Raw genomic sequence first — 5,000 nt, 5'->3', positions numbered from 1 at the left:
CATTTTTCCGCTTTTTTTATTTTTTTTTTATTTTTCTTTTTCTCCGATTTTTTTTTTCCAATTTTTTTTTTGATTTTCCTCTTTATTTATTCGTTCGTTCGTTTATTCGGTTTTGCTTAACTACTCGCTTGATGAAAATATCTTTCTACGTACCCGGCCGCTCGTTGCCTCGCGCGCGTGCGCAGGCCCGGCCCGGCCCGGCGGGGCCTTGCCAGGAGCGGGCTGTGGCGACGGGGTTGCGGGGGGTAGGCAGGCCGATGGGGCGCACCCTCCGCTCCCCCCACCCCCCCCCGTCATCTCCCGGACTCACCTGGCGCGACCACCGTGCCGTCGGGACTCTCCGTCCCGGCTTCTTCAAGGTTCAAAGTTCTCCTCGCTTTTTCAAGTTGCCGCTCGTTCCAAGGCAGGCGGGCGGACGGACGGACGGACGGACGGACAGATAAATAAACAAATGACAAACAAAGGACGCGTCTTTCCAATGGTCGCTTTTCTTTTCGCTCCTCGATTCCTCCGCTCGCTCGCTCGCTCGCGCGCGCAGGCCGTCCTCCAGCCGCCCCTCCCCCTCCCTCCCTTCCCCCGCAGCCTCGACCCCCGACCCTCCCTCCCTCTCCCGGATTCCCCTCGCGAGGCCGCCTTCCGGCTTCTTTCTTTCTTTCTCATTTCCGTCCCTTCCCTCTTCACGCGTCTCTCCGCCCGTCGGTTTGCCCGCTCCTTGATCCGCGGGCTCGCCCGCGAGCCTGCTTAGGCCCGGCAGGCCCTCGCCAGGCGCGGCAGGTCGCGACGGGGTTGCTGGGCTAGAGCTGCCGGCCGGCGCCTGAGCCCTTCCTTATCCCCCCCCCCCCCCACCACCCGCCCCGCTCGCGCGCACGCAACACCCATCCCCGCGCAACCCCAGCCTCGACCCCTGACCCTCCTGACCCCTCTTCCCAGGCAGGTGCTCCTCGCTAAACGGATTTTTGCTTTTTTTTTTTTTTTTTTTTTTTTTTTTTTTTTTTTTAATTCCTTTTTATTTTTGGCCGTCTAGTCTTCGCGTGGGTGGTCTCCACGGGGTGGCGTTTCTTCGCTGACGTATTTACTTGGTCAATCGGCCTGCAGCACCCGTACGTGTTATTCCGGGTTTTTTCCACCCTGCTCAAACCCCCCCCCCCGGGGCCCCTCTTACTTTCTTCTCCAAGCCGCTGCCCGTCCGACGTCCGTGCGAGCGCTCGTTTGCTGGCTCGCCGTCCGTTTCCTCCTTCTTGGGGGACGTCGGCCGAGACAGCTGCGGGATTGGGGTTTTCCGTTACTCGTTTCCTTTCCCGCCTTCCTTTTCTTTTCCCGCCGTCCCTGCCCGTCCCCCACCACCCACCCGACTCCCGAGGGCTCGGCCGGCGTGCGGCGCCTTCCCCCCACCCCCCCCCAAATCCCAAATCCCAAATCCCAAATCCCCCCCCCCGCGACTCCGCGACCTCCCCCCCCCCCCCCCCCGGCTCCGCCCCGCCCGATCGGCCCGGCTTTGTTCGTCTTTCCCGCCTTTTTTTTTCTTTCAAATTTTCTCTCCCCCTTCCCTCCGGCGGGCCGGACCCGATGGCTTCGACCGGTCCCCGCGGACCCCAGCCCCGCCACGCGCCTTCTTTTCTTTCCGTTTCTTTCTCTCTTTTTTTTTTTTTTCCCTTTGGGAAGGGTGGGGGTCTTCAGTTGAGTGGGGGGGGGGGGGGGGGGTAGGGCAGGGAGGGGGGGAAGGCATACTGGGGGGGGGGGGGGGGGGTCCGGAGAGAGGCTCGGGGCGAGCCCGGCGTCCGGACGAGTCGAACGAACGAATCCCAGACACGCACACCCACCCACCACCCCAACCCGTACCCAGCCCCGGGACGGACGATGCCGTTCCCCGCCGGCCTACCTCTGCCGCCGTCTCCCCGCCGTTCCTTCTCCTCCCCGCGCCGACGCGAGCGGCCGTCCTCTCGCGAGCCCGCCGAGCTTTCCCGCCCGCTCGGCTACGCGTGGGCGGGGACCCGCCAGCGCCTGCGCGCTTCCTCGAGAGGTCGCGTCCGCGGGTCCCCGGGGCGGGGGGGGGCGGGGGGAGTCGGGAGGAAGGGGGGTGCGCGTGCACAACACAACGGCGAGGGGAAAAGCGGCCCCCCCCCCACAACCGACCCAACCCAACCCAACCCGTCACCCCTCCCCCCCCCCCACTCCCCAGCCGGCAAGCCGCGGGCGGGTTGGGTTTCAAATACCCGAGTCGAAACACCCGACGCGAAGAGTTACCGGGCCACCGAGCGAAAAGGAAACGCAAGGAAAAGTGTCAAACGAGCGAACGCGCACACAAACACAAGCCGGTGAAAAAAAAATAAAGGAACGGACAGGCAAACGAACGCACGCCAGGCGAACGGGAACGGGCCTCCGCCGGTCCCCGAGCCGCGGCCGGACGCCCCTCGCAGCCGGCTCGGTCAGTCGCGCCTGCCGCCGAGCCGCGGAGCCGGAGTACGCCCGGAACGGCGGGGCCGGGTCCGCCCGGCACCGACCGACTCGGTCGCTCCGAGGCGGCGGCGGCGGCGGCGGCGGCGGCGGCGGCGGCGGCGGCTCGGGTACGACGGAAGGGCGGCCCGGCCCCGGCGAGCGCCGACCCGCCCGGTCGCTCCGCGGCTGCGGCCGGACTGCGCGCCGTCCGCCCGACTCCGAGCGGCTCGGCCGGTCCGCGGCGGCGTGGAGAGGTGGCAGCCGGGCAGCGCGGCGCGGCTCGGCTCGGCACGGCACCGCACGGCGCGCCGGCACCGTCTACCCGGCTCCGAGCGGCGCGGACCGCAGGCGGAGGCGCCTACAGGTCGCTCCCGTCGCGGTACGGGAGCGGCGGAGAGCTCTACCCGTTTACGAGCGGCACGATCGCTCCGGGGCGGCGGCGGCGGCCGCACGGGCGCGCGGCACCGACCGACTCCGCCACGCTCCGCGGCGAACGGCGGACGCCGCTGCGCGGGGCGGCTCACGTACGCCGGACCGGTCGGGCCGGCCCCGGCGGAGGGGGGGAACCGATTCGCAAGCACGGCGGCGAACGGCGGAGGCCGCTGCGAGGGCCGGCGCGTGTACGCCTTGCCGGTGGGGCGGCCCCGGAGGGCGCCGACCGACCCGCTCGCTCCCCGGCGGAGGACGGACGCCGCTGCGCGGGGCGGCACAAGTACGCCGGACCGGACGGGCGGCGCCCGGCGTGCGCGGCGCGAGCCGGTCGCAGCGAGGCGGAGCCCTGACTGAGCACGGTCTATCCGGCTCCGAGTGACTCGGCCGGTCTCCGCGGCGTGGTCGCCGCCGAGTCGACTGGGGAGCGGCGGCACCGTCTACCCCGGTCCGACCGGCTCGCTCGCTCGGCTCGGGCGGCTAGAGGTCGCTGCCGTGCCGGCTGGGCAGCGGCGGCACCGTCTACCCCGGTCCGACCGGCTCGCTCGCTCGGCTCGGGCGGCTAGAGGTCGCTGCCGTGCCGGCTAGACACTTGCGTCCAGGTCTACCCCGTTTCGGCGAGTCTTGGCGTCCGTGGCGTGGTGGGGGCGCTGCGGCTCCGGAGCGGCCAGAGGCGTCGCTCTAATTTTCTGCCTCCAGTTACGTCGAGGTAAACGTCGGCTGCTGTCGGCGCCTTTGCCGGTAGTCGGCGCCAACGGCTGCGGAGCTTTTTTTTCGGATGCCTTTCCTTTTCGTCGGTAGGAGAGAGTGCGGACTCTGCTCCTGAGACGGTGGTGAGCGGGCGCTCGCGAGCTGGGTTGACCGGCCGGGCAGAGAGGAGATGTGCGGCGGCGGCTTTCTCGGGCGTCGGTTCGTTCGATCGATCCGGTCGCTTCGGTGTGTCCTTCGCGCCCCGTCCCGCCGCTCGCTGGCGGTCTAACGGCGGTCTCTCGGGCGAGCAGCGAAAAAAAGCCGGGCGAGGCCAGAGAGCGTGCGGAGGGAAAACCGGCTCCCGCGCCGCCAGGGCGAACCCGAGAAGGCGAGAGAGAGCGCGAACGGGAGGAATCCGACTAGCGCGCCGCCGGGGCGAAGCGGAGGAGGCGAGAGAGAGAGGGAGAGCCCCGAGAGGAAGGCGAGAGAGAAAGCAAGCGAGCGCGCGGAGAAGAAGGGCACGGGCCGGCGTGCCGGCACCCGAAGGTCGAAGGGCCGGGGGCGCCCCCGGGGAGGTCCCGCCGTAGGCGACGGTGGCAGGCGGGACCCGGAGCTCGTCGGCGGTCGTGGCGGCGGCGCCTCGTTCTCGCCTCGTTGTCCTTTCGCACCGCATCCTCACTCGCACGCGGGAGCCCGACCCGATCCCCCAGGCGCTCCTCGGGCACGTCGGAGAGGCTTCCCGGCGGGCCGGTCCAAACCCGCTCCCCGTCTCGTTCGGGGCGGCGCGGGGCGGGCCGGTGTTCAGGCACGGGCTTGCACCTCTCGTCGGACGTTGCCCACGCACACCCGCCTGCACGTGCGCGCGCGGTCTTTCCGCCGCGTCCCCGGGAAGGGCTCGCGCCTTCCCCCTTCGTCCGTCTTCCCCCCCACCCCTCTTTCCGTGCATCGATCGATGAGGCCATTCGGGTCGCGTCGGAGAGGGCCCCCGGCGGGCCGGCACTTCCGCGCTCCTCTTCCCGTGGAAGCCGCGGCGTCGTCCGGTGTTCAGGCACGGGCGGCCTCCTCTCCGGTTCGCTTCCCGCCGTAGGCGAGGCGAGACGCTCGCCCGCCCGGGCCGAGAGCGGCGGGCGGCCGCCGCTCCGCGCCCAAGGAAAGGCTCGTCCGACCGAATCCAGCCGTGTGACGGCCGAGCGGCCCCGCGAGCCGCAGGCGTACCGAATTCGTCCGTCGAGCGAGGCGCCGGCGCCGGCCTCGTCTCGGGGCCCGTCGGGTGCCGGCCGCGAGCAGCGAGCCGGCGGGGTGGCAACCGAGGAAAAACCGTGGGGAAAGCCAGCGAGCCGAGCAGACAGAAAAAAGGGGGGCTCCGCCCGTCCGAGCGGGCGAGCCCGGAGGGAGCGCAGCGCGGCGCGTCCCGCTACGGAGTGGCCGGGGCGTGGGGGCCGGGG

The sequence above is a fragment of the Tetrao urogallus genome (assembly GCF_951394365.1).
Source record: "Tetrao urogallus genome assembly, chromosome: 33".
NCBI classification, from domain to species: domain Eukaryota; kingdom Metazoa; phylum Chordata; class Aves; order Galliformes; family Phasianidae; genus Tetrao; species Tetrao urogallus.
This window is presented reverse-complemented; position numbering follows the sequence as displayed.